The 20,155-nt window shown below is 44.8% G+C and overlaps 1 protein-coding gene and 1 long non-coding RNA gene across 13 annotated transcripts in view; one reads left to right on the top strand and one right to left on the bottom strand.

Annotated features, from left to right (window-relative positions):
- RABGEF1 (RAB guanine nucleotide exchange factor 1) overlaps positions 1 to 20,155 on the top strand; it is a 1,203,668-nt gene that overhangs the window by 919,367 nt on the left and 264,146 nt on the right. The gene's annotated exons all lie outside the window — the stretch shown is intronic.
- Positions 3,271 to 20,119, bottom strand: LOC117072936. The gene is made up of 5 exons (XR_004433022.1): positions 19,731 to 20,119; positions 12,643 to 12,698; positions 7,640 to 7,727; positions 4,316 to 4,498; positions 3,271 to 3,324 (listed from the first exon to the last, which is right to left on the bottom strand). It is a non-coding gene; the product is annotated as an uncharacterized LOC117072936 (long non-coding RNA).

The raw sequence follows: 20,155 nt of genomic DNA, 5'->3' as shown, positions 1-20,155 counted from the left end.
ACAAAAAACCTGGGTGTGGTGGCACATACTTGTAGTTCTAGCTACTTGGGAGGCTGAGGTGGGAGGATTGCTTGAACCTGGGTGGTCAAGGCTGCAGTGAACCATGATTTTGCCACTGCACTTTAGCCTGGGCAACAGAGAGAGACCCTGTCTCAAACAAAAAAAAAGTATAGGACCAGCTGATAAAACAGGCAGTAACTGTCCCTACTGTCCCAACACTGAGATCAAGGAAAAGACTCCCCACTAGGGCTGAGATCCAGCCCCCCTTGGAGAGGGCACAGTCCTGGGTAATTCAATAGCAGAATTGCTGCATTACCACATGGTGGAACACGCTAGCAATCTGTCCTCTGGAATTTGCTGAAAATCCATCCTCTATGATGCTAGATTAAGATATTAACGAACAGTCGTCTCACTACAAAACCACCCAGGCAGGTGCAGAGAAACTGCTGGTCACTGGGTGCTGCTGAGCACCGTGCAGGGCAGGAGCCCGGTACTGAAGAAACTCAGTGCCTGTGGAGATTCGCACACCACAACCAGAAAGAAAAGTCTCTTACAAGGTCCCTCTAGAACATTTAATCATGTACTAGCTGACGGAGGAAGCTGACAACATTTAATCATGTACTAGCTGACGGAGGAAGCATTTAAGGAACCCACATCTATGTTTGCAGATCAAGCAGTGAAGTGATGGAACTGATGGGCAGTCACTGGATGGACAGCAGGTACATGACATATTTCCCTCTATCAACAAAGAAAGGGAAGAGAGAAAAGAGAGAGAGGACCAGGCATGGTGGTTCACACCTATAATCCCAGCAGTGTGGGAGGCCAAGGCAGCTGGATCATTTGGGTCCAGGAGTTAGAAACCAGCCTGGGCAACATAGTGAAACCCTGTCTCTACTAAAAGTTAAAGAAATTAGCTGAGTGTGGTGGAGTATGACTGTAGTCCCAACTTCTCAAGAGGCTGAAATAAAAGGATCACGAGTGTCTAGCGGTTCGAGGCTGCAGTGAGCCACTAGCTAGTGGCTAAGAACAGTGGATTTCTCTACAGGGTAATGAAAGTTTCTAAAATGGATTGTGATGATAGATCACAGCTCCATGAATATTCTAAAAACCACTGAATTGCATACTTTGATAAATAAACTGCATCGTATGTGAACTACATTTCAATAAAGTTGTTATTTAAAAGAAAGAAAATAGCGGGCTGGACACAGGTAGCCCATGGCTACCTATAATCCCAGCACTTTGGGAGGCTGAGACAGAAGGATGTCTTGAAGACAGGAGTTTGAGATCATCCTGGGCAACATAGCACGATCCCATCCCTACAACAAAAAAATTAAAAATTTAGCTCTGCATGGTGGTGTACGTCTGTAGTGCCAGTTACTTGGGAGGCAGAGGCGGGAGTATTGCTTGAGCCCAGGGGTTTGAAGCTACAGTGAGCCATGATCATACCACTGCATTGCAGCCTGAGTGACAGAGCAAGACCCTGTCTCTAAAAAGGAAAGAAAAGAAATGCAAGTTTTTATTACTTTGTGAGAGTAACCAAGTTTGTAGAGAAACAGATAAGAACAAAAGAGCACTGAATGGTGAGAGTAGGAGGCTGGTTAGCCTCATTGCTAGCTAAGGGACTTCTGAAAAATTCATTAGTAAAATCACAGCTCTGAGAGTCCGTCAGGCATTCAAATGATGAATGTTAAATCCATTACAAATGCCCAGCATCTTTCTTTACATGCCTTCTAATGAAAAATTCCTAAGTGCCTAAATAGCAAGTGGTCTGAAATGATAGCAGCTGTTTATTAAAGAAATAACATCTCAAATTTTAAAAACCACGAGTCAAATATTATTTTCTTCCTCCCATTTTACAGGTGTGCAACCAAAAGAACAGAGAATTTAAGTAACTTTTCTTTTTTTTTTTTATTATACTTTAAGTTCTAGGGTACATGTGCACAATGTGCAGGTTTGTTACACATGTATACATGTGCCATGTTGGTGTGCTGCACCCATTAACTCATCATTTACATTAGGTATATCTCCTGATGCTATCCCTCCCCCCACTCCCTCCCCACAACAGGACCCGGTGTGTGATGCTCCCCTTCCTGTGTCCAAGTGATCTCATTGTTCAATTCCCACCTATGAGTGAGAACATGTGGCATTTGGTTTTCTGTTCTTGCGATCGTTTGCTGAGAATGATGGTTTCCAGCTGTATCCATGTCCCTACAAAGGACATGAACTCATCCTTTTTTATGGCTGCATAATATTCCATGGTGTGTATGTGCCACATTTTCTTAATCCAGTCTGTCACTGATGGACATTTGGGTTGATTCCAAGTCTTTGCTATTGTGAATAGAGCTGCAATAAACACACGTGTGCATGTGTCTTTATAGCAGCATGACTTATAATCCTTTGGGAATATCCCCAGTAATGGGATGGCTGGGTCGAATGGTATTTCTAGTTCTAGATCCTTGAGGAATCGCCACACTGTTTTCCACAATGGTTGAACCAGTTTACAGTCCCACCAACAGTGTAAAAGTGTTCCTATTTCTCCACATCCTCTCCAGCACCTGTTCTTTCCTGATTTTTTTAATGATTGCCATTCTAACTGGTGTGAGATGGTATCTCATTGTGGTTTTGATTTGCATTTCTCTGATGGCGAGTGTTTAAGTAACTTTTCTAAGTGGCAGAGCACAGATTTAAATCCTATCACTTTGGCCTCAGAGTTTGTGCTTTATTTTACTTTATTATTTTAAAATTCATCGTTTTTAAAACCAAGAGACTTATGCAAAATTATTCTAGGATTCAAAAAACACCTCTTGCTTTTCCTGACCATGGGTGCAGGCAGGGCTCATGCTGCGTTTTCTTTACTTACATGTGTCCTATTTGGATGGAGACATGATGACAGGAGCTCTCTCGGTCATCATGCACCAGAAAGGAGGGTGAAGAAAAGCACAGGGAAGCCAGTCTTAACCATGTTTAAGGTTACAGTTTAAGTTAAGGAAACTGCAGAATTAAACTTGTAGTGTAATCCTCCACAGGGGGCTCAACAAAGCCATGGAAACATGAATGAAGTGGGATTGCAAATGTGACACTTCCGATAAAATTTTTTTTAAAGAAAAAGAAAGAAAAAGAGGTCCATTAAATAAAATATCTTAAAAAACCAAGAAACTAACTGCAAGTCCCCCAAAGAGAGTGGTCAATGATTCTGTGTGATTTAAGGAATGCTGAGAAAGAATGTCTTAATGCAGTGAAATATAATATGAAATACAGGTAATCTCTTACCTTTAGTGTTTATTAGCCATTCCAGGAGGTGAGTAGGAAATAACTAGTTCAGGTCTAGAAAGAAAACCAAGAAATGTTACAGTAGCCAGTACAATGGTGGCCTCACAGCCAGTAAAATGGTTGTGATATGACCTCAGGGTCACCTGAGGTCAGGAGTTTGAGATCAGCCTGACCAACTTGGTGAAACACCATCTCTACGAAAAATACAAAAATTAGCCGGGCATGGTGGTGCATGCCTGTAATCCTAGTTACTTGGGAGGCTGAGGCAGGAGAATCACCTGAACCCAGGAGTCGGAGGTTGCAGTGAGTTGAGATTGTACCATTGTACTCCAGTCTGGGCAACAAGAGTGAAACTCTGTCCCAGAAAAAAAGAAAAGGGTACTCAATCATCAATATTTACTTGCTAACAAGATTGACCCAGGAATAACACAGCAGATAAAACCCAGCAGATTAAACTTCATTCAAGTACTTAGGCATAGTGTGAGCCACCACAGTGTGTCTGAACACCATGGAGGCAGTGGTCACTATTCTCTCACTGATGAAGACAACTGAGTACGGGATGGGGAATGGCAGGGGCAATGGAGAGTGCCAGGACTGCAGCTCAGAGTCAGGCTTTTCCATCAAGGACTTACAGCCATACCTGTCACCTCTAGCTAGAAAAACATTTTAGTATAAATGTCATTTTATTGTTTCAATTCCAGAAATGACTACAGTGGCAAACAGAACTTACATTTTTATTGTTGCTGTTGTGGCTGAAGCAGATCTCACTCTGTTACCCAGGCTGGAGTACAGTGTTGTGATCTCAGCTCACTGCAGCCACTGCCTCCCAGGTTCAAGTGATTCTCCTACTTCAGCTCCTGAGTAGCTGGGATCACAGGTGCCGGCCACCACGCCCAGCTAATTCTTTGTATTTTTAGTAGATACGGGGTTTCACCATGTTTGCCAGGCTGGTCTCGAACTCTGGACCTCAGGTGATCTGCCTGCCTCAGCCTCCCAAAGTGCTGGGATTACAGACGTAAGCCACCACGCCTGGCCTAAAACTTACTTTTTAACAACAAACTTGATTTTATTACTCTCATGAATGATCCTTTCACGTCATGGAACTCCAAACCAGGAGGGCTTCAGAAGGGAATCCCCTCTGGCAAGGCTTCTACATACAGGAACTCGGGGTTTGATTCAAACACAGGATATGGAACTTTTACTGCCTCAGTGAGTCCAAGAGCTTGAGCTGAAAGTGTAAGAGAAAATAATTTGTGGAAGATAAAATTTGACATAGACCTTCTTTTATTTGTATCTGCATTCTCAAGTACATTACGGACAAGTTCCCTACCATCAAGCAATATTCACTTCATATTGAAGGCATTTTGCTTAGGATATTGCGCAAATCTGAAGAAGCCTAAAAAATAGTATTTTTAGGAGGAACATTTTAACACTTTCATTCAATAGGAGAGTTATGTTATTAGCCAAAATGACCTCTGTGTTCTAAGCAGAAATGACCGAAGGCCATTCCATACAGCAGTGGCCCCTGGCAGCCTTTGCATTCTCAAGAGGCAGGGTAGCTGTTCAAAGGCAGGTGGTGTCTATGATGCAACGAAGCAGCACTCAGTAAGTTCAAGTCATCAGACACACAGTAGACAGGATTCCTGATAAGGGACAGGAAACGTCAGCAGCAGGTATTGAGACAATGGACAGGAATGCCCCGGGAATGCTGCGTGCTCCCTACTCCTTACTTCCTTCTCCATGACAGACACACCCAATCAACTGAAACACACTTTCTTGCTGAGCCCGTTCAGAATCGTTCAAGACAGCACTCCAGGAAACTGCTGTCAACAAATCTAAGTATTTGCCACACGTGTGTCAGCCAGATTTGAAGTACAGACAGTGGAATGACACTTGGCCCAATGCCGCCCTTCCTCTCCCATCCTGACACATGAGAAAGCTGAATCCAAGAGAAATGAAGTCACCTGCTTGGTTTCAATAGCAAGTGTAGTAGTAGAAATAAACCAAAGCCTAGTTTCTGGGACCTTCCTTTTTTAGGTCCTAAACGTCTATAATTCATTCAGACATGACCCTTCATTGATATGTTATTAAGTTAAAGACCCACAGTAGGGGTCCCTTCATGTTCATATGAAAGGGCGAGACTCTTATCTCCAAAAAATAAAAAATACAAAAATATTTCAATTAAAAAAAAGTGTGATAGTTTTTGGCAATGTTTAGATAGAAAATAAGAGTATCCCTTTCAAATAAGCTGACACTTTCTAAACATGTAATAACCAGGGTCACAGAATCACAGAGGCCAGTGAGAAGATTAAAAAGTACCCCTGTGGCCGGGCACGGTGGCTCAAGCCTGTAATCCCAGCACTTTGGGAGGCTGAGAAGGGCGGATCACGAGGTCAGGAGATCAAGACCATCCTGGCTAACACGGTGAAACCCTGTCTCTACTAAAAAATACAAAAAACTAGCCGGGCTAGGTGGCGGACGCCTGTAGTCCCAGCTAATGTAGTCCCAGCTACTCGGGAGGCTGAGGCAGGAGAATGGTGTAAACCCGGGAGGCGGAGCTTGCAGTGAGCTGAGATCCGGCCACTGCACTCTAGCCTGAGCGACAGAGCGAGACTCCGTCTCAAAAAAAAAAAAAAAAGTACCCCTGTGAGCCCCAGTGACACAAACACCTCCAGGAAAATTTCCTGTTCCTGTCCCTCCAACTAATCCACAGCAACATAATGTCAGCAAGTGGCACGATCTGCCTCCCCTACCTCCAGGCAGCCACAGGGAAAGTAGAGAGCAAAGGGACCATTCCCTGTGTCACTGATAAGTGAGGCTCAATGGGAAATACGAAGCATGAGGGGCACCCAAAGGTAGGTGACAAGTTCAGTGTCTCCCCTTTGTCTTCCTGCTTCATGTATTATCTGCATCTTCTGCTCTTCTCATGATAAGGAAGGAAGCAGCAATAGCGTGTCTACTGTGGAAATGTGGGACTACCATCGGGCATCATGGAACCTAATATAGAAGTTTATACAACCCTGGGAGCTTTCAGAACCTAGTGTCCTAACACGTACATCCAAGTTTTTAAGGCTCTTGACCAGGTAGTGTTATGCCCAGACCGTTTATTCCCCGAAGAAGACCACCAGAGTCCAGAGTCAAAGCCAAGCGGCAAGGATCTTTAATGCAAGTTCGAACTTGGTCCCTCCGTTCTACAACATACAAGAGGGCCCGGAACAATGCGTGCGCTTGCTTTTTATAGCTCGAGGTAAACAGGACTTGTCAGGTTACAGATGAACAAGGCATTACAATTGGTTTACATTTTAAATTATGCTTTTAGCAGCCTTCTATTGGTTCCTGCGCTTTTACAAAAGGTTGCAACCTTATCGGAGGTTCTCCAGGTGTTGTTTTTCTTTGAAATATACGGAGGAATGTGTTTGTGTCGGGCTCAGGAAGTGGAGGCATTGCTCAAGGCTGTGATGTGTTTGTGTCGGGCTCAGGAAGTGGAGGCATATGGGGGGATGTGATGTGCTCAAGGCTGGGATGTGTTTGTGTTCTTTCAGTAGTAGACTATGAGCCCCCAGGGGTTCACACAGATTTTCTAGGGTCTTCACACTGCTAACCACAGTCATGGCAACGCCTTCATTACCTTTTAAACATTGTGTTCCCAATTGTCCCCTTAAAATTGGGCAGTTTAGGCTGGGCACAGTGGCTCACACCTGTAATCCCAGGACTTTGGGAGGCCAAGGCAGACAGATCACTTGAGGTAAGGAGTTTGAGACCAGCCTGGCCAATATGGTGAAACCCTGTCTCTACTACAAAATACAAAAATTAGCTGGGCATGGTGGTGCATGCCTGTAATTCCAGCTGCTCGGGAGGCTGAGGCATAAGAATCCCTTGAACCCAGAAGGCAGAGGTTATAGTGAACCGAGATAGTGTCACTGCACTCCAGCCTGGGCAACAAGAGTGAAACTCTATTTCAAAAAAAAAAAGAAGCAGGCCAAAATCCTTTTTTTTTTTTTTTTTTTTTTTTTTTGAGACAAGAGTCTTGCTTTGTCGCCCAGGCTGGAGTGCGGTGGCACGATCTTGGCTCACTGCAAGCTCTGCCTCCCAAGTTCACACCATTCTCCTGCTTCAGCTTCCCGAGTAGCTGGGACTAGAGGTACCCACCACCACACCCGGCTAATATTTTGTATTTTTAGTAGAGATGGAGTTTCACCGTGTTAGCCAGGATGGTCTCGATCTCCTGACCTTGTGATCTGCCCGCCTTGGCCTCCCAAAGTGCTGGGATTAAAGGTGTGAGCCACTGCGCCCAGCCAGGCCCAAATCTAAAAGTAAAACTTAGCATAGACAATAAAAATGGTGAGAATTCCATTCCCTGGTTACTTACCTCATAGGCTGAAGAGCTGCCTCTGCCTGTAAGGATCAGAGCATTCTGTGTTTGATGGCAGAACCTATGTCAGAATGCAGCACAATCCCTGACAAGTGAGAAGAACATCAGGGTGAGTTATCCTGACCTTGAGATTGCTTCTCTAGCTCTTTCATTAAAAATATATATATATAAGAACCAAGAAGGAGATCCCCTCTTGCCACCTCAGTTCTTTGAACTCAGCTACTCAAGGTCCATTTTGTCGAGATCAAGGGCTCCCATAAGTGACTGTGAGGCAGATCTGATCACTCAGAGGGTAAAAAATAATCTCATAAAATCTGAAGATGTGAAAGGAGAATGCAGCTGCTGCTCAGAAACTCCACTAGCCCATCTTGAAAAGAAATCATCTACGAACAGAGTAATTCCCACTTTCCAATTCTAGGCCTTATAGTTCTGCTGAGTGTCCCTAAACTTTTCTTTTCTTTTTGAGACAGAGTCTTGCTTTATCCCCCAGGCTGGAGTGCAGAGGTGCACTCTCAGCTCACTGCAACCTCCGCCTCCTGGGATCAAGCGATTATCATGCCTCAGCCTCCCAAGTAGTTGGGATTACAGGTACACACCATCACACCCGGCTGATTTTTGTACTTTTAGCAGAGATGGGGTTTCACCATATTGGCCAGGCTGGTCTCGAACTCCTGACCTCAGGTGATCTGCCTGCCTCAGCCGCCCAAAGTGCTGGGATTACAGGCATGAGCCTCTGTGCCCAGCCTTCTGCTCTTTCTTGTTTTGCCCACCTAATGTAAGCAAACCAAAAGGAAGCTCTCTAGGTGGTATGGCTACTATACTCAGGAGACCTGAACTTTCCTTGACCCAAAAATGGCTATCTGGAAGTCAACAATCTCAGAGTACATTTCAGATGCAAACTAGAATACATTAGTGTAAACTAAGAAAGTCCAGAGCTTTTGCTTGAGTAAAACTAGATGCAGCAAAACCATGGACTTCATGCATGATTGGTATTGTAAGAGAAGCCACAGGAAGTAGAATAAAATATGACACCTTCGGCCAGGCGCAGTGGCTCACACCTGTAATCCCAACACCGTGGGCAGATCATCTTAGGTCAGGAGTAAGAGACCAGCCTGGCCAACATGGTGAAACGTCATCTCTACTAAAAATACAAAAAGTAGCCAGGCGTGGTGGCAGGCACCTGTGATCCCAGCTGCTTGGGAGGCTGAGGGAGGAGAATCAATTGAACCCAGGAGGCAGAGGCTGCAGTGAGCCGAGATCATGCCACTGCACTCTAGCCTGGGCAACAGAGCAAAACTCCATCTAAAAAAAAATTAAATAAAATAAAATAAAATAAAAAATTTATATTTTTTTATTATATATATTTTATTTTATATATATATATAAAACATCTTCTTGATCTATGACCAAAGTTCCTTCTAAACTCAATTTGGGGCACCATATATCACAAACCAGATGGCAAGAAATTAAATAAATTTTAGTCCTTTTCATGCCATCCCAATTATAACTTGATCATTTCACTAACATGTTTCAGCAAATGCTGGAGTTTTTCTCTCTTTAGGAGTCCTCTCTCACTTTACCCTGCTTAATAAAGCACCTCACACACTTAGAAACAGGATGGAGACAGGCCAGCTTCAGGACATGCTGCACGAGGAGAACAGGCTGTCCCAAAAAGAGAGGGCTCTACACCCCTCTGAACTTCACAGTAGACTGGCTACACACAAATGCCTGAAGGAAGGAAGTCCCTCAGGAAAATGAACAGTTGGTGAAATCAAGACTTCTGGCCCAAAGGGCCTACAGCTGGTATGACCATTCATCAATCTGAATTTAAATGGAGACACATTGGACTGTGACATGCAATAAAAAACTGAACTAGCAAAGGGTTTTAATTTGGGTTTCCTTTCCACCCTACATGGCTCCAGCAAATGGAGGAGTGAGCGTGCCTGTGGTGCTCCTGACACATCTAGGGTAGTTCCCATTCACAGTGGTCAACCTTTGGGATTTTCCACACATGGGAGGGTCATTGTCGATCTAGGCTAACCTAGAATGTCCAGATAAAAACTCCTGTTTACACACTGGAGAGAAAACTGTCAAATCTGAAAGCCCATGAACTGTCCCAGGCAGGGGGAACACATATAGGAAAGAATACAGAATCTGACATGAGAAGCCTAATTTCAGATTGACCTGTACAGCTTTACGATTGTGAGTAATTAACTTACTTTCTCTAGGCTCTGTTATTCTCACATCAAGAATGAGAAAAGCGAACTGAAAAGTCTCCCAGATCCCTTCCAATCTTTACATCCTCTGACTTTATGATTAAAAAGTTATTTTAATAAGGCTAAAACTGTGGCTTAACCCCAATGGGAGCCTGCTGGGATTATGCTAAGCAAAACTATTCCACACAGAGCCATTCTGACTACGTGCCTCCCCTACAATAGGTATCACACAGATATACATACACATATGCACCAGCTATGAGAAGTCCCTTCTACACAGGACATTGACTGATTCAATAATAGACTCATTTAGTCATCCAACCAACAAATATTTACTGAGCACCGTCTAGGTATTTAGGGATACAACAGAACAAAACAGACAAAATCCCGTCCCTAATGGAGTTTACAGTTTAGTGAAGGAGAAGGGGGAGTCAAATATCAAGTAGGAAATGTGAGTTGAGAATATATTTTATGCAAAGTGGCCTGGAGGCCCTTGATAAGGTGATTTTTGAGCTGAAATCCTAAGCAGTGAGAGAGTGAGCCATGCAGACGCCAGGGGAAGAATGTTCCAGGCAGAGGGAGCAGCAAGGCCCAGAGACAGGACAGGGTCAAGCATGCCTGGCATGTTAAAGGAAACACCATGAGCTCAGTGTTTATACAGAGAAGTAAGAGCAGGAGAGTAGCAGGAAGCACAGACAGACAGGTAGTAGGGGGGCAAATCATGTAGAAACAGAAAGCCACTGGAGAGTTTGAACAGAGGGGTAAACATGATCTGAATTCCACTGTAAAAGGACTGTTCTAGCTGTTGTATTGAGAGTAGACTGGCTGGGCACGGTGGCTCACGCCTGTAATCCCAACACTTCGGGAGGCCGAAGCAGGCAGATCACTCGAGGCCAGGAGTTCATGACCAGCCCAGCCAACATGGTCAAACCCTGCCTCTACTAAAAATACAAAAAATTAGTTGGGCATGGTGGCTCGCACCTGTAGTCCCAGCTACTAAGGAGGTTAAGGCAGGAGAATCGCTTGAACCCGGGAGGTGGAGGTTGCAGAGAGCCGAGATCATAGCATTGCACTCTAGCCTTGGTGACAGAGCAAGACTCCAACTCAAAAAAAAAAAAAAAAAAAGAGCGTAGACTGAAGGAGGCAAGCATGGAAACAAGGAAACCAGTTAGGAGACTACTGAGATAATCCAGGTGAGAGATCATGGCAGATGGGTCCAGGGTGGCAGCAGTGAGGAGTGAAGAGGGACAGACTCTGGGATATATTCTAAAGTTGAATCAATAGGACACTGGACAACAAGATGATCTTGGAAAATCTTGGGACTGCTGCAGAATTGAATGAAGCTAAATGGCACTGAATTCCAACATCCACTGTGAAATCCCGGGATCAGGGATTTGTTCATCTCTGTCACCCAGCGTCCCACCCAGTACTTGGCACATAATGGGGACATAAAAAGTCTTCCTTTTTTTTTTTTTTTTTGAGGCAGAGTCTCGCTCTGTCGCCCAGGCTGGAGTGCAGTGGTCAGATCTCAGCTCACTGCAAGCTCCGCCTCCCGGGTTTGCGCCATTCTCCTGCCTCAGCCTCCCGAGTAGCTGGGACTACAGGCGCCCGCCACTACGCCCGGCTAGTTTTTTGTATTTTTTTTAGTAGAGACGGGGTTTCACTGTGTTAGCCAGGATGGTCTCAATCTCCTGACCTCGTGATCCGCCCGTCTCGGCCTCCCAAAGTGCTGGGATTACAGGCTTGAGCCACCGCGCCCGGCCAGGTCTTCAATTCTTTAGTGAATAAATGTGGAACTGAATATATTACAAAGCCAGAGACCTGCAGTTTCATAGGTCATTAGGAGACCAAGAAGCATCAGGTATTAGACATATTTTACTAACAATGGATCCCCCTCCCCTGAGTGAATCTCTTTTTTTTTTTTTTTTTTTCAGAGACAGAGTCTCGCTCTGTCACCCTGGCTGGCAGTGGCACGATGTCAGCTCACTGCAACCTCCATCTCCTGGGTTCAAGCAACTCTCGTGCCTCAGCTTCCCGAGTAGCTGGGACTATAGGAACCCATTACCATGCCCAGCTAAATTTTTTTTTTTTTTTTTTTGTATTTTAGTAGAGATGGGGTTTCACCATTTTGCCGAGGGTGGTCTCAAACTCCTGAGCTCAGGCAATCCATGTGCCTTGGCCTCCCAAAGAGCTAAGATTACACGCGTGAGCCACTGTGCTCAGCCTGAATCTATTTTTTTAATAAAATATTTTCCTTTATAACTTATTTCACAGTACTAAGCAGTGAAGCCAACAAACAACTTCACATAATACAGCTGAGAATCTGAACAACTTAGCCATTTCCCTGAGAGGCCAGATATAGTCACCAAATCTCATACCACCTCAGCAACTCCCATCTAAAATACAGGGATAAATGTCACACAAGTAGTAAGCTCATGTTCTTATAAATAGTAAATCATGCACCAGGCACAGTGGCTCACACCTGTAATCCCAGCACTTTGGGAGGCAGAGGCAGGTGGATCACCAGAGGTCAAGAGTTCAAGACCAGCCTGGCCAACATGGTTAAAACCCTGACTCTACCAAAAACTACAAAAATTAGCCAGGAGTGGTGGCGGGCACCTGTAATCCCAGCTACTCAGGAGGCTGAGGCAGGAGAATCGCTTGAACCCAGAAGGCAGAGGTTGCAGTAAGCCAAGATCACACCACTGCACTCCAGCCTGGGCAACAGAGCAAGACTGTATCAAAAATAAAAATAAAAATAAAGACATATAGGATGTCACTTACATGGACAGGTGTTCAGGGCTTGTGTGGAGGAGTTGTGGATGAGGACGAAAGTTGACCTGGAGACAATGGAGACCGACTGGAGTTAATGGATGAGGAAAGGAGAGAAAGAGACAAGGAAAAGGGTAAGGGGAGTGGAAGATTTGCCTCAGTGTGGAGGTCATCTCTGATTGCTGACAAAGGCAGTGGAAAATATTGGAGAAGGTCTTAAAATATTCCTAAAGGTTGGTTTCAGAAAATCTTGTAACATTTCTTTTACTTTAAAAGGAAACATAGCTGGCCGGGCGCGGTGGCTCAAGCCTGTAATCCCAGCACTTTGGGAGGCCGAGATGGGCGGATCACAAGGTCAGGAGATCGAGACCATCCTGGCTAACACAGTGAAACCCTGTCTCTTCTAAAAAAAATACAAAAAACTAGCCGGGCGAGGTGGCGGGTGCCTATAGTCCCAGCTACTCGGGAGGCTGAGGCAGGAGAATGGCGTGAACCCGAAAGGTGGAGCTTGCAGTGAGCTGAGATTCAGCCACTGCACTCCAGTTTGGGCGACAGAGCGAGACTCCATCTCAAAAAAAAAAAGGAAACATAGCATCTCAAGGATTTAGTATGAGGTTTTTTTTCCCTCTTTTTCCTGTGTATTTCAGAGTAGTTCAACCATTCAGCCACAGAAAATAATATCAGTATGAACCACATTTGAATATTACCAATAAAGACACAGGACTCTCCTCCTCTGAGGTCGAGCACGTTTATTCACTTGCTGCTCAGCCTCCTCTTCTGCCCACCCTCACCTCCTTTTCTGGCATCTGCTCCTCTCACGGAGGACTTCACACCGTCCTCACAGAGCCAGGTGCCACCTCCCACTGTTTGAGGCCCCACCATGTTCCTGGCTCTACTGCCTTCTTGTATGTGACATCTACCTTTTACCAAGCTGAGAACACAGTGCACCCATGGTGGGTTTAAGCAGACAGGTCTGATGGCCACAAAATTCTTTTGTCATGTGGTCTGTGAATTGAATTGTCCTGTCCAAAGACTAATGCATGTTCCATGTGCAGGCCAAGTGAGGTTCTGTTGGAATGAGGAACCACTAAGCACCTTTAACTCCTTCCAAGATCTTTTATGAGTGGGACAAAATCAAGTGATGCTAGTGACGGGAAGAGTGGAGATTCTCCTTTTGGTGACAGCTGCTGCACTCTCGTGACACTGGCAGGTCTGGCACTGTTCCAGCACCCAATCCTTGCAGTGTCTTCTACGGCATTTGCGCATTCTTTATATAATACAGGCTTCACACTCTCAGTTTCTGCAATCACTGTCACAAATGCCACTAACAAAAGCGGTGACTGCACTCATCACAAACTTGGTCTTGAGAAATGAAGGTTTCTACAGGTTTCATCATGTTCAGACTAATCCAAACTGAAGATCTACCTCCAGGAATATTTTTCTTTCTCTGTTACCTCCCTTAGCAAAAAATATGTCACTTCTAATCTTCAATTCTTCAGCAATGCTTTGATTCTTTGGCTAAATAAAAAGCATACTGAGGGCCAGTTGCGGTGGTTCACACCTGTAATCCCAGCACTTCAGGAGGCTGAGGCAGGTGGATCACAAAGTTTAGAGTTTGAGACCAACCTAGCCAACATGGTAAAACCCCGTCTCTTCTAGAAATACAAAAATTAGCCAGGCATGGTGGCATGCACCTGTAATCCCAGGTAATCGGGGGGCTGAGACAGGAGAATTCCTTGAACCCAGGAGGCGAAGGTTGCAGTGAGCTGTAATCATGCCACTGCACTCCAGCCTGGGCAACAAAGATGGTGCCACTGCACTCCAGCCTGGGTGACAGAGCAAGACTCTCTCTCAAAGAAGAAAAAAAACATCAAGAGCATGGGAAGTATTAAAATCAAACATAATCAATGGTCTCCCATCAGAACAGCTCCATTTTTTTGCTATCATTATGTGTTAATGTCTATTTGCTAAACATTGATATCTGTACTAAAGTTTCAAGTGTACGATATAACACAATAGTGCTGACTTAGTAATATCCTTTGCTGTACACTAAACTTCAGGATCATACTTATATATCACAACAAAACTATCTTTCCCTAAGGCAATTACCATTAATACTGCTTTAAAATTATGAAATGTGAAGATTGTTTTTATAATTTCACAACAGCTGAACATTATTGTCTGTAAACAAAGTAATCTAATAAATCACCATCACAACAAAAGCCCCACAACATAATGTTTCACCTTATAAAAAAGCACTGACATTTATAAAACTGTCATAGTCAATTTATTAAACTGTAATAGTAAATTATTTTTACTCAGAATAGTACTAAATTAACAATAAAAATATAGGCCAGGTGTGGTGGCTCACACCTGTAATCCCAGCACTTTCAGAGGCAGGTGGATCACTTGAGGTCAGGAATTTGAGACTAGCCTGGCCTACATGCAAAACTCTGTCTCTACTAAAAATACAAAAATTAGCTGGGCGTGGTGGTGCATGCCTGTAATTCCAGCTACTTGGGAGTCTGAGGCAGCAGAATTTCTTGAACCTGGGAGGCAGAGGTTGCAGTGAGCCTAGATAGTGCCACTGCACTCCAGCCTGGGTGACAGAGTAAGATTCTGCTTCAATCAATCAATAAAAACATATGAAGGAAGCATTTTCTATGTATTTATAAGCCCGGTATTATGTCAGGCACTTTACTATCTTATCAAATCTTCGGAATGGATCTTCAGTTCTCATGAACACAAAACAGGATACTAAGGCTCAGAAAGAAGAGATGTGGCCAGGCTGTGTCCCCAGCGCCTATGATCTCATCACTAGGTTACAGTGCTTCCAAATAGCACGTTATGAGGTTTTTGCTTTAAAATGAACCAATAAAAAACAAAGGCAAAAAAGGTGTACGCTATTAAAAACTGGAAGAAACACTAAAAGAACCTTAAGTACATAACTAAAAATATTATGGAAAAGTTATTGAATTAATTAGCAAATTTACTCTAATTCTAGACTTTCATTGAGGGGTAGGTTATATAACTCATGATGAAGAAAAACTGTTCGTTTCAAGTATATTAACATAAACACCATCAATATGGTTTATCATGGTTAAATGGTCACTTAATGCACTTCAGTTAAAATTCTGCATATCATACAATTCTACAGCTTGCTAGTAGATTGCAAAGTAAATAGTCATTCAAATAAAAACAAAAAAACACGTGATGTTTTTCACTGGTTGTTGCTATTTTTAGGTGAGCATTTGCTATATACCATCAGAGAGATGATAATAACAAATTGCGAATTTCTTTCATCATTATATAAAGGTGGCTTTAAGATAGAATGGTATAAGGGCAAAGAAGAATTTGAAATCTAACGTCAACTCAGTGATGCATCAAGATAAAAGTAGAGACAATAGGGGCATCTTGGTGAATACCGAATTTTTTTTAGACAGAATTTTGCTCTTGTTGCCCAGACAACGAGGCCCTGCCTCGGTCTCCTGAGTAGCTGGGACTACAGGCTGGGACTACATGCCACCATGCCCGGATAATTTTGTGTTTTTAGTAGGGACAGGGTTTCTCCATGTTGGTCAGGCTGGTCTCGAACTCCCACCTCAGGTTATCTGCCTGCCTCAGCCTCCCAAAGTGCTGGGATTATAGGCGTGAGCCACCATGCCTGGCTGAATAACGAATTTAACAAAGCAGACTGAGAGAGGCAATTACTTTAAAAATAATAATATTTGGCCAGGCGCAGTGGCTCACATCTATAATCCCAGCACTTTGTGAGGTCAAGGTGGGTGGATCACAATGTGCAGAGTTCAAGACTAGCCTGGCCAAGATCGTGAAATCCCATCTCACCTAAAAATACAAAATTAGTGGGGCATGGTGGTGGGTGCCTGTAATCCTACCTGCTCAGTAGGCTGAGGCAGAGAATTGCTTGAACCTGGCAGACGGAGGTTGCAGTGAGCTGAGATCGCACCACTGCACTCCTGCCTCAGCGACAGAGCAAGACACCATCTCAAAAAAAATAAAAATAAAAATAAAAATAAAATATATATATATATACACATACACACACACACACACACACATAGGGTAAATCCCTAAGATCCAGGGCTTTGCAATAAATATGTAAATAAATCCCAAATATCTATGCTGAAAGTTTAAAAGAAATGCTAATTGATAATTAGAGAAATACAACTTTTCCTTAGCTTTCTAATAATCTAGAAACAAAGAATGTTGCTAATATTTAGACAGACACTACAAAGTACCTTACAAGGTAAGGATGGCAGGATTCACCAGCAGCCCTGGGCTTGTCCACAGTACCCCCATGATAAACAATAACTCCATTGTGTAAATACTCATGAACACACTATTAGAGGACTTTTCCAGTTTAGACATATCATATTTTCTTTCAAACAATTCTTTGTTTACGTAGATCAGCAATATGATTATTCCATTTTTCTGAAAATCGACCAAAAGTTGATTCTCAATAATACATCCCTATGTCAGAGCAGCAATAACATATAATAACTAATTTTCTATATTTTACATCCTAACAGACCATATCATTTTACTGCTTTCAAAACAATTTTTTCCCTTTTTGGTAGTTCTTAGAATTACTTTAATAGGAGACTATAAGAGAAGTTTTAAAGTTTAGTACCTCTTTTTAGCCTTTTAATTTATGAAAAGCAGGAGGGCAGAAAAGATCAATCAAATTAAACACAACAGCAGGGAGGCCACAATGAGGAGGTCTCCAAGGGTCTTTTAGCAAACTTCCTAAAACACTTTCTAAAACACTCAGCTGTGTGGAAATAAGATTTTACAGTTGCAGTGGTGCGGGCTCGTAATCCTAGCACTTCAGGAGCAGAAGCGGGGCAGATGGCTTTGAGCTAAGGGCAACATAGCAGAAACCCCCCCTCCCCTCCCCCATCCCCTCCCCCATCCCCCTGTCCCACCCCCTTCTCTACCAAAAATGCAAAACTTAGCCAGGCCTGGTGGCAAGCGCCTGTAGTCCCAGCTACTTGGGAGGCTGAGGCAGGAGAATTGCTTGAACTCAGGAGCTGGATTTTACAGTGAGCCGAGACCGACCCACTACCAGCCTGGATGACAGAGCAACGCTCTGTCTCAAAAAACAGAAACATAAGGTTAAGAGGGACCCCAGACTTTATAGATACAAGTTTAACAGGGACCCTAAAGCAAAAAATCCCAACCCTTTTTCTCCCAATCACTGAAACACCAGGAGGGTATAATAGTTTTGCAGCCTAGCTGTAGCAGGCTGATGCCCCCAAGATGCCCATATCCTAATCCCGGGAACCGGTGAACATGACCTTACACGGCAAAAGGAACTTTGGAAGTATAATGAAGTTAAGGGTCTTTGGCCAGCTTGTCCCCACAGGGTTTATGTACTCACCTGGATCCTTATAAGAGCAGAGCAGGTGATGGAGAGCGGAGGGAGGTGTAGTGATGAAAGCAGGAAACTTGTGTCATTCCAGAAAGGCAGCACAAGCTGGGGAGAGCAGGCGGCCTCCAGGGCCAGGAAACGGAATCTCCGGCAGAGCCTGGGAAGGCACCGACCCTGCTCCCGTGGGACTGACTTTCGAATTCTGGCCTTCAGAACTGTAAGGGAATACCTCTGTGCTGTTTTAAGCCACTAAGTGTGTGGTAATTTGTTGCAGCAGCAACGGGGAACTAGTATTGTAGTGAAGCCTCAAAACCCACCTGAAGGGGCCAGGCGCAGTGGCTCATATCTGTGACACAGTTTCACTCTGTCTCCCAGACTGGAGTGCAGTGGCACGATCTCTGCTCACTTCAACCTCTGCCTCCCCAGTTCAAACGATTCTCCTGCCTCAACCTCCCGAGTAGCTGGGATTACAGGAGCGTAGCATACCTAGCTAATTTTTGTACTTTTAGTAGAGACAGGGTTTTGCCATGTTGTCCAGGCTGGACTCGAACTCCTGGCCTCAAGTGATCCACCTGTCCCAGACTCCCAAAGTGCTGGGATTACAGGCGTGAGCCACCACACCCAGCACTCCTCAAGGTCTTTGATGGCAGGTTTTTCCAGGTGATCAGTCCTTGTCTGGTCTAGCTGTGTCCCACTCTCCCTCTCACCAAGTTGGAACTCCTAGCTAGTTTTCAGAGGAGGAGAGTGTGTACCCCAATCCCAGCTTGGTATGGTTCAGATCTGCATTTAACTCACGAAGCCTGGCTGCTCCCCAGGCCCTGGAGAAAAAAAGGCTCTTGCTGCGGGTATGATACAGGACAGGCCTGTCCCCAGAACCCTGTGAGACAGAAGCCTAATGTCCCACCAGGTTGGCAGGGCTGGGGAAGGGAAAGTGTTATGGCAGCCACAAGACTAAATTAAAGAGGCAGCAAAGGGAGCAGGACAGCGCTCCCATGGAACTCATGCCGATGCCTGAGTGAGGTGAGGGAGGAGTGCACCCAGTGATGTCAGGGGCACGAGAGGCGCGGTGCCAGCGTGGCTTTTCCCCTCGCTTTTTGCCATGTTATTCTAATCCCTTCCTGGTGAGCTGCCCACTTTGTACCCAGGGTTGCCACTGGCGCCTGTACCCAAAAGCAGCCCCCCCCATGGCCATGGCCCCAGGAGTGGGGCAGAGCAGAGAGGAGTCCCAGACAGAGGAGACACAGGGACAGGAAGGAATGGGCCTCAAACTCCAGGAGGGGGTCGTTCTCATGGGTCTTGCTTATTGGCCTCTCCTCGCTTACTCCTGGGCTGATCAGCCCGGAAAGAGCTAAGCAAAGGCTTCTCACTCTCAGGTCCGAGAGGTTCAATTACCGGGTCCTTAGGGAGGTGCGAGCCCCTGAAACGATGCAAGGTACCCGGCCTAATTTTTATATTGTTAGTAGAGATGGGGTTTCACCATGCTGGCCAGGCCGGTCTCGAGTTCCCGACTTCAAGTGATCGGAATGCCTCGGGCACACAAAATGTTGGAATTACAGGCGCGAGCCAACAAGCCCGGCCAGCCCTATTTATTTAAGCCTATACATTTTGCACTTGTTAAAAGTATTTGAACATACAATTATCATGTTTTCTTTAAGCAGTCCCTCCCTGTTGCACACTTGGATGGTTTATTTTTTTAGACACAGTTTACCTCAGTCTGGCAGGATGCAGTGCTCTGATGGGATCATAGCTCACTGCAGCCTTGAACCTTCCGGTTCAAGTATGTGGGAAGCTGAGGTGTGACTACAGAGAAGTGGTCGCGCCATGTTGCCCAGGCTGCTCTTTAACTCCTGGCCTGAAGGATTCCTTCCGCCTCGGCCACGTCCGGACATAGTTTTCTAGTTCTGACCCACAGAAACACTGTGCTGGGTCGGAGTTTGTCAACTACCCTTTTCCAGCGAGCAACACACAGAACATGGTGGAGAAGTAGCGGTTACCAGGCTCCACCCTGAGGAGAAATCAACCCAGCTCCAAACACTGTAGCGTCACTGTGACGTCGCCGAAGGCTTCGCGGTATTATGTCGCCAAAGGCCCGCGCCTCTGACGTCAGCGGGATCGCGCGCCTGTGTCGTCCCG

Source organism: Trachypithecus francoisi, unplaced genomic scaffold (genome assembly GCF_009764315.1).
Source record: "Trachypithecus francoisi isolate TF-2019V2 unplaced genomic scaffold, Tfra_2.0 Lachesis_group4, whole genome shotgun sequence".
NCBI classification, from domain to species: Eukaryota; Metazoa; Chordata; class Mammalia; order Primates; family Cercopithecidae; genus Trachypithecus; species Trachypithecus francoisi.
This window is presented reverse-complemented; position numbering and strand designations above follow the sequence as displayed.